The 8,567-nt window shown below is 37.8% G+C and overlaps 1 long non-coding RNA gene across 1 annotated transcript; it reads left to right on the forward strand.

The window, feature by feature from the left end:
- Positions 1-7,072: 7,072 nt before the first annotated feature.
- Positions 7,073-7,773, forward strand: LOC306781972. The gene is made up of 3 exons (XR_013772246.1): positions 7,073-7,116; positions 7,215-7,304; positions 7,588-7,773. It is a non-coding gene; the product is annotated as an uncharacterized lncRNA (long non-coding RNA).
- Positions 7,774-8,567: the final 794 nt, after the last annotated feature.

Raw genomic sequence — 8,567 nt, forward strand, 5'->3', positions numbered from 1 at the left:
CAGAGTATCAATTGTTTTCCAGCTGCTAACCTTCTGGATGATGATATCATGACAATGAAGCCAAGTCACATGCTGAGTGTTTCTGGCAGGATGAACCTCTCGTGGGAAAAAGTATTATAAGTAATTGATTATTGCTGAAAAAAACCAATGTATGTGTGTGTATGTGTGCTTGTGTTTGTCTGTGTGTGATTGTGTTGATCTTGCAATTGTTTTGGCTTATGGCTTTCAGCAAATGGATTCTTTTTTGTGACACACACAAGGAGATAGCTTAACCTTACAATACATTTGTAGCCATAATGATACATTTAGAGAAAAAAAGATATATATAATATCAAAACTGTTGCATTCTGTGTTTGTGCAATCTTGTAATGTGAATAACTTTAAATGAGCTTTTTTAAATGTAATTGACTGTTCTCTGAGTACTTTTCTCAACATTAGCTCTGACGTCACACTTTCCATTCAGCAGGTAGGTGGCAGTAGACGCCGTTTGTGTTAATAAATGCTGTGATACTCTGAAGTAAGTTGTTTGATTTAAAGGGTACATTTGCCCATATCACAAAAATAAATAAACATTTTCCCACTTACCTCCAGTGGTATTTCAACACAACTTAAAAATGATGTGCATGGCCGAATACCCCCAAGGATAAGTCAGAACATATGTCTTTTGTGTGTTTTTGGGAACTGAGCCTTTAACGTGTGCTGGGCTGTTCTATCATGCAACACTTTAAACTCTACTGGTGTCCTTCACTTGGCTGCAACTTCCCTCTGAGTTGACTGAGGCCACATTGCTTCTACTGGGAGATCATTAGTGACTGTGCTGGTCCTTCAGTGGATACATTTCCACTTTGAGCATTTTATGAAACAAAATATATCACGAGTTCAGCTGTTTGCAGATGATTAGCTGGTTAGAAAATGCACAACACTGCGTATTAGGACAATGAAACCCTTCTGCAAAAGAAGTGGCAGAATGAAATATCTCCTGACTCTAAATTCTCCATTTTCCCTGTCAGCCCCAAACACTTTCCATTGCCATTTCAGCCGAGAAAACCGTCACTGTGCACAATTTGGGTTTGTGTATTTGATGAGTAAGTCCCACAGCGGTTATTGTTTGTGTTATCAGCCTGAAGCTTAACACGCAATATAAATTATATCTGGACACCACCAAGATATTTTACCACTTGAAAATAATAACATGAAATAACGATAATGCCGATTCCATTGGCTTCTCTTCCTCTGTCTGCCTTTCTATCTCTTTTTGATTGTGTCCTTTGATGTGTAAGGGTGCTTGACTGGCTCTCTTCCCCAGTGTCTATAAGAAAACATCCAGAGCACTTAACCCAATTACATGCTCCCTGACTTTGAAACGGAGATGCAGCCCATGGAGGAAGCCGAATAAATCAAGTCAAATACTCAAAAATTCTCAGTCTCTGGCCACAAAATACCTTGTTTCAAAGGGGAAGTGAAGCACAGTGACATTGTATTTTAGCGGTAATGTGAATATATATCACCCACTGTGATTCTGAATTATGAACTGTGAATTTGACTCTAAAATGTCACAACCTGCTAGTCTGATTTGCGAACAAATCTCTTTTTTTTAATTGACTCTTAAAGACGAACGTATTAACTCAATTTACAAGCGGGGGCGAATCCAAAATCCTGCTTATGTGTGGTGCATGTACAGTTGCAGTTCCTGTTGTCTTGTGAATAAATACAGACACGATGATGAAAACGTTTGATTATATTATCTTACTGTCACAGAAAACATGACGGTACAGCATCTGGGTGTCAGGTATAGCGCAGAGCAACATTTTCGCTGATGAAAAGTATAGCTCTGGAAATGAAGATGCACTACTGATGATGAGGAACATGTTTTTTGTGCCATGTATGGATCAGATCATTTAAAAGCAGGAGTGGAGCATTAATATACCGAAGCTAGCTCAGACGCCTTGAGCTTTGAATGTGACAATGATCAAGATACCTTACTGGTTTATCCAGAAACAGAATCGCTTCAGCTCAGAAACTCCAACAAAAATGCTGGACATCCACGTTCGACTGCCCCGTTGGGGTTGTGGGAATATGTTAATGAGCACAGGCACCAAAGGCAGTGTAGTGGTGGGACACAATCATTTAAGACAGATGCCAGTGTATTGGAGGCTTTTTGAAATGTCATTGATGCCACTGACTGCACACCATTCTGGTATTCAGAGCATCAGAAAGAGCATTTTGTTTTTTGGCATGCCTTGAAATGCATTTTGATGCTGTTTGAGAAACCATAGTGGTCACATTCAATTCATTCATTCATTTTCTTGGGCTTATAATGATACTAATGCATTTGTTCCTCGTTTTTAAATTTTAAAAACTAGTCTTGGTTATAAGGCCCTGCTGTGGATTAGGCACTAATGATCATAGTTAATGATGCAGCTAGGGCTGGGGGGTCAGATAAGTCCTAGATGCCAGTAATTTGCTGCTCTGGAGTCAGACAGGCAAACAAATTGTTAAAAGGCAGAAACAGGAGAGTGAGGTTCCGTAAGAGGGGACAACACCGCTTGTGTTTATCATGATCACGTCTGACCGACGGATTAGCAACTTCCTGGAGAGATCGGGGGAGTGGGTGGTCACAGACAGAGAGGATTGTATACAGAGTGTGAGTGTGCATTCGTGTTTATGAGCGAGTGATAGAAAGCGTTAGGCTCTGGGTACTTGGTTCAACTACATGGACGTCAGTCGTTATGTCATGAATCAAATCGACACTAAAGTCTTGCTTAAAAAGTTCAATAATAGTCTGTTATTTGTAAATCCCTTTGTCACTGTTCTTATTCATGCACAAAACATACGAACTAACAGCGGCAGATTTACCACTCAAAATTCAGAGTTGCCATAATTAACTACCAGCTGGAGTGAGATTCTGTTTTTGGTGGTGGTGGGTCTTAGAGATTTCTTCCAACACAATGGACTATTTCTATGACAATCGCAGACTGTTAATTCTGTGGATTATCTATTCAGCTCCTTTAATCCCATGAAAATTTATATTTTTACACATTTTAATTTATCATAGAAATATGAACTGCAAAGCAAAGTGAGCGTGGCAAATTTCAACATACATGAAAAGTGTTTTGTGACTTTGGAGAGGTCTGTGTGTGCGCACCTCCGTCAACTCCCTCTGTGATATTTATGAACCACATTGCATAGCTTTTTATCGACATTGAAACGCAGAAAAACCCAAGACTAAAAAACCCAGACTAACTTAAATTTGCACTCAATGAGTATGTGATGTTGTGCTAGGCTAAAGCCGTATCTGCACAGGACTTGTATAACCTTAGGGACCTCAAGTATTTTGTAATAATTGCGGAGGTCGCCTGTGATCTGATTCCTGTGTGAATCTGCCATGTCCGTAATTTGTCAAGTAAAAATTCCACCACAAATGGCCGACAATATTTTGCCAAACATAAATGTCATTTCATAATATCGTCTTTATTGGTCGAGAATTATGGAGGCTGCAATGGCAATAATTTAAGCAATAAAGAAAGTTTTGACAGCAACATATACATTGTTTCTTTAGGAAATTGTTGCATATTATGCTTATTGAAAAGCATTGCATTTGACTTAAAAAATTGAGAAACTTGAAACAATACATCCATATCAATCTTTTCTTCTGAAAGACTTATGTCATCTTAAATTCCTTTGCCCAAGGGGGAAATAAACAATTTGCCATTGTGTCAACATGATACAACATTATATTCATATAATAGCAGTAAAAGCAGTGTAACAAAATTTACATGCAACTGTGGTTGTATGAACTTGCGGCAAAGACAAACAACAGAGATAATGTCAGCGGGCATGGTTTCAATAAAGAGGTAAATGGGTGCATTTGCAACATATAAACAACCGACTTGGCAGAATGCATGAACGCTTTATTATATTCTTTCTGTTGTCCGTGTTTATGGTTATGTGTGCATGTGTGCCGCATTATGAACCATTAAATATATCTGGATGGAAGTGTAGTCCACTATGTAGCCATACTAGAGAGCCAGGGCAGAGATGATGGGAGGGGGTAATGTGAGGGATTACAGACAAAGGATTGGAACAGTGTGGTAGCTTTTGACTTCTTAGCAACATTTGATGTTACAGCTCAATTTCTTGTATTCAACACTGTATTGTCATAACCTGTTTCAAGTGCTACAAGTAGTCTTCTTATTCATATTACACCCTTTTCTTTCACTGCTGATGATAAATACGCTTCTATCCTTTCTTCGTGAGAGATAATTGTTGGTTTTATTGGAATTGTGCTTGTTTTCCAATGCTATTGCCCCGTCTTTAAGCTAAACTAAGCTAAGCGCCTGCTGGCCCTAGCTTCATATTTAGCACACAAACATGAGAGTGGTACATAAACTATTTCAAGGGGTTTGAAATAATTACTGATACACGTGGAAAAGTCCATACAAGAGTCTAGGATATGGCTACATCGATAAGAAATTCTACATTTTTGAGTGTAACGTGTAGCCTGCCAGTCATGCACTAGCAGGCAATCACTTGTGGGCAACAAATGGGATTAAAATGTGTCAGGCAATCATTTTGTGTGCGGGAGGCTAGGCTACATTCAACAGCATACAAGAGGTTTGGCTCCATCGCTACAGCATCGCTAGCTTACACTGCCTAGTGTTCCACTGATAAAATCTCCTTTGGGTCCTATTGTCCCACTGCTACACTAAGATAGCAGCTAGCTGTGTACAGAAGGTGTCAACACCGTGGATGCAGTGAATAACATTTGTCTGTGCATGTGCAAGTGTTTCGTATCGTTTATTGTATTGTAGACCATGTACCTAGATACGTATTGAAATGTCTTGAGAGGGAAAGACACACCCCCTTATCTATTTCATAATCAAACTCTTGGCAATAAATTGTATAATGAAAGAAAAAAGAAAACATATTTCCCAAAACTATTCCTGTAAAGCAGAAGTATCTATTTCCTCAATCATCTTTCATGTCTGTCTCCCAGTTAGCTTGTTTAATTCAAATATCTAATTCATTTTCATGTCATCTAGTCTGATTCATGTTCACAGATGTGTATGAGCTGCTATGGCATTTAAAAGGCGCTGGCACTCTGCTGTGAATTACTCTTAAAGTGTCCACCAGCCAAGCGTTTCCTCACGACATGGAAACGAGACAAAACGTCTCTATTATGGTCATTTTATTGCAGCCACAATCTGTTCACTGGTTGTTTAGTCAAATTTGATTTAGACTCCGCTTTTGGTCAATGTTTGTACACTGTAAAACAGCACAGCCCTGTTTAGTTATGTCCACTTACTTCTTCTCTTTAACTCAAAGAGCTCTGACACATTTTACATTTTGAACTCAGCTGTTCAAGTTCTTGAAAGGTAAACTTACAGTAATTCATTGTGTTGACTTTTTGAGATTTTGAAGTTTTGATTGAACTTGTGATTTTAAGTTATCAGTAAAAAAAAAAAAAAAGAGACAGAAGGCGGGAGTGGGGAATGAAAAAAAACATTTGCTGCAATGTTTGAGTTTTAGGGAAACTTTCTTTTTGAAACCATGGCCAGGTTGAAGCTTTTACATAATCTACTGGTTAAACACTGCAGATAAGTCACATACTTAAATTCCAATAAAAATATCGGCATTTTGTGGTAAACAAGAAAGGACTATTGCCACCGGCGGAGGGGCACTATATACCTGACAACGGCCAATGACTCGAGGCGGAGGAAGAGTACGTTACTTTCTGCCTGCAACAAGAAGAGCGGACAGAACAGAGCGCAGTGTGGATTTTTTTCGCTGGGCTTCAGCACACAGAGGTGAGTTTAAATTATGACTTTGAGTATTTTTCCTAATTAATATCATGTGTAACGTTAGTAATGTAACACAGTTGTGTAGGTCGGGCTTTTTAAAGGCTAAATGTGTGGTCTTGATGTTTAGCTAGTTTAACAGTTTCCCCGGTCTGTTTTGCCCGCGAACTTTTAAAATGATAAATGGTGGACCTATTTAATCTGTAGTGCTTTTAATAAAACGTATTTAATGTAGAAGTATAAACTATTGGTTAATTCTTAATGTGACCGCAATATTATTTTTTATTCATTATTATATGTGCCACTGAAGTTTTTCGCTGAACACCTCCACCCCCCCCAAGTGAAAAACGAGCTAGCTAGCTAGCTCTTTGGGCTCGGCTAAAAATTAGATGTATGAATCGGTTTATCCTTTTTTTCTAATCTCGAGGATGTTTGCTTCAAAATCACTTGATCCCTGTTTTTGTTTTAAGTATTTTGAAATTGTAAAGATTGATAATTTAATCATAAAGGAAATAAATGTTGTATTTGTGTTGAATACATATATTTGCTTTTTTCACTAAACATGCAATTCATTTATTTTTTTCTGTTTACAGATATCATCAAGAATGTCCAGTTCATGATGTGGAAATGTAAGTTTTGTGCATTCTCCTCCAATGGACAAGGAAAAATAATCCAGCATTATAAACAGCATCATGGACATCATCGTAGGTGTTTAGGCCTTGTCTGTATTTATGATGAATGTTTGAAGACATTTCAAAACCAAGCTGAACTTATAAGACATTTTAAGGAACATCTGAAAGAAGGTCAAAAAAGGGAGAGATCCATTTCTTGCCAGAGCCACCTGAGGGACAAACTGCCAGTAAATCTGAGAAGGATCGCGAGACCATGCTTCTAGAAGTGCAGAAGAAAGAACCAGATTCACAGCTTCTGGATGATCTGATGATTGCAACATTCTCGCAAAGAAGAAGTGAAATCATTGGTAACGAGCCACTCATCTCTGCAGTCATGGACAGATGGCCTGCATTGTTTAGTGAAAGACAGGTAATGTTCTGCCAACTGAGTATAGCATATAAATCCTGTATTTTCATTTCAATACTGCTCTTATTTTCCCTCACTCATACATATTTCTCTGCATTTTGTCATCTGTCTGTTTCAGCTGAGTGCCGAGTTCAGTAGGATTGTCACTAAAGACCTGCTGGAGTCATTCCTGGATGGACTCGATGCCTTGGTGCCAAGTCTTCTAGAGCTGTACAAAGCAGGTGTTTCATCGAGCAGGAGATTGCGTCTGAGCGGTGTGCTGCAGTGTCTGCAAAAGGAGGTATGTACTGTGTTGAAAACAAGTTTGTTGTTATTGTGTATTAAAATTAGGATTATAGCTTTGGTGTCACATTAATCTACTCTTGCCTGTTCTTTTAGGACACAAACCAAAACCGAAGAACAGCCGCCTTGCTTGGTCTTCCATGCTATCTTTCAGAGGATTCCACCGACATAATCCGGATGTGTGACGTAAGAAACTGTATTTACACCTTTACTACACTCAATTTTTGTAATGTGACAATGGTAACATTTTTCATGTTCATTAGTTATTACCATACCCTTCAGCGCTCTCCCTGTCTATTACTATTGGTTGAGCTGGTAATGGTAGCTTTACTGCAGCAGAGCTGATGATATTATAAGTCTTCAAATTATTGGAAAAAATAAATAAATTATAGTCTATTAATTAGAGTGGCAGTTATGTTTTAAATTTGGTGATGTCGGTTAAGATTTGAATGTCTTTATACATCTTCAGGCCCATGGAGAAAACCTTGACGTGATCATGAAAGGAATGCAGGTTGGACTGTTGATTGGACACGAAGGCACTCTGCATGATGCATTTCCTTTGGAAGTCTTCAATGTGGCTGTGGTAACTTTCGCGATACACTAACTTTTATAATGAAAACACAAAAAAAAATCTTAAGAATTGTTTTATAAAGTTCCCAGTATCCCACATTTTACCTCTACATCTCTTCTCTCATTCCCCCTTTCTCAAAGTATGCGATTAAGTCATGCCCTTTTTCTGTGTTTGTATTGAGATTTTATGACACTATTAATTATCTCACATTTTGCCTCATAGTACCTTACCGCAACACTTCTAGTTGTCAACATAAGTTATATGTTAATATTATGTGTTGAACATGACTGTATTGATGTTATGGCCTGTTTAAGGTACTAGTATGCAACATTTTTGTGGATGATTTTATGAACCTCTTTTAATTATCTCACAGTTGTATTGTGACAAATGTGAGATAGTTAAAAGAGGTCCATAAAATGTCCACAACCCCATTCTCTCAGATTGCCTCCACTTGTATGTGGTAACATTGTTTTAAACACAGCTATTTAGTGTCTGCATGTGTGAGATGTACTTAAACACAATGTTCAAGCTTGTGTATCTTTTCATCAAATAAATGCTATATTTTTAAATCGACAGTAAGAATTATGGGTGATTTCATTTTTTTTATTTTCTGACAAAGCAAACTTGCAGTTAACTTTTATATGTAAGTTGAAACCAATTTAGAATTTAAATCCTCTTAACTTGATTGAATGGCAAGTTGTATGCACATGGTTAAGTTATTTTAACTTGAAACTGTGAGCTGCAATAATGCAGAAATGCGTGTTGGTTTCACGAGGTAAGGAAAGTTTTCTTGACCTGATAATGTAAAACAATTCTTTGTTTTAACTCTCTGTATCAAGTTCAAACAACAAGTGAAAAAAAGTTCAATCAACTGACAA

This window comes from Melanostigma gelatinosum, assembly GCF_949748355.1.
Source record: "Melanostigma gelatinosum genome assembly, chromosome: 9".
Classification (NCBI taxonomy): domain Eukaryota; kingdom Metazoa; phylum Chordata; class Actinopteri; order Perciformes; family Zoarcidae; genus Melanostigma; species Melanostigma gelatinosum.